The following is a 1,230-nucleotide window of genomic DNA, read 5'->3' on the forward strand; positions in this document are numbered from 1 at the left end:
TCAAAATATTTGTGGGGCCATAAAGAGCCTTAGGGTTTTGATGTTTTTAGTAATGCTGATGACATTTAACAGCCTCCATCTCATCCAATTCAAATTATACCATTCAGTGCTTCAGTCTCAGTCAGTATTTGGTATCTGGGCATAGCTCAAGGTGAGCCAGCTTAAGCTCAGTTCAGACCAAACTGGCATTGGGTTGGGGAAACAACCAAAGATGGCGTTGCTAGTATCATCCCCTTTAACTAACAGACCATGTTTGCCATTAGTTGCATATCTACCACTATCCTGGATATAGACTAGGGGTGTCAAACTCACTTCAGTTCCTGGGCTAGGTCTGGACTGTTGGGCTACTTGTGGGCAGGACAACTCACTTCCAAATGCAGGCCGTGCCACTGCCAATTCGTACACTGAACAGTGATCAAAGAACAGAAATATACCAACAGGTAAAGGGCACGCCAGCATTTACTCCACAACAGCCACAGCAAGAAGCCCCACCGGCCCCATCCACAGAGGAGCTGTTCAGCTAGAAAGAAAAACCACAGGCCAGATCCAGCCCTCAGCCCATGTTTGATCCCCTGATTCAGACCTCTAGCCACTGTTGGACAGTCATGTTAAGCAGCAATCCAAGTCTGAACTTTACTGAGAAAAGTGCAAGCTTACGTTTCAGATGTGACTTTCCCCGTTTCGTTCCTTGATTTTCTTTTGTCACCTAGAAAACAGAATGCTGCAATGCATGTAAAACCACTGAGAAACAGAACCGGTGCAGAATGCAACAGATCACTTACAAAGCAGGACATCTCCTTGGAGCATAACACAGGTTGCAGGAACTGCACCTGAAACCTACTGGTCTCCAAATAAAGTTTAAGGTGTAGGCCATGACCTAGAGAGTGCCAAATGGTCTAGAACCAGCCAGCTGGAGGGATCACTTCTCTCCTTGTGACCAGCTAAATCCTTCTGGATACGACACAAAACAGATATGTCATAGCATGTTCCTTTTGAGGATGCCACATTATGGGACTTGCTGCCCCAAGTTCAAGAGAGGCCAGACATAATGACATTTTGAGCATGCTGCTAAAGCCACTCAGAAGCAAAGGATCACACAAAGGGAGGGCTGAAAGGGACCTCAGGAGGTCATCTCTTTAAGGCAAGATCATCCCCGTCTAAACCATTTTCGACTTATTTGATAGTGTTTTGCAGAAGGCTGATGATGTGTTCCTGGAACAATGAAGGGAA

The sequence above is a fragment of the Alligator sinensis genome, unplaced genomic scaffold (genome assembly GCF_000455745.1).
Source record: "Alligator sinensis unplaced genomic scaffold, ASM45574v1 scaffold377_1, whole genome shotgun sequence".
NCBI classification, from domain to species: domain Eukaryota; kingdom Metazoa; phylum Chordata; order Crocodylia; family Alligatoridae; genus Alligator; species Alligator sinensis.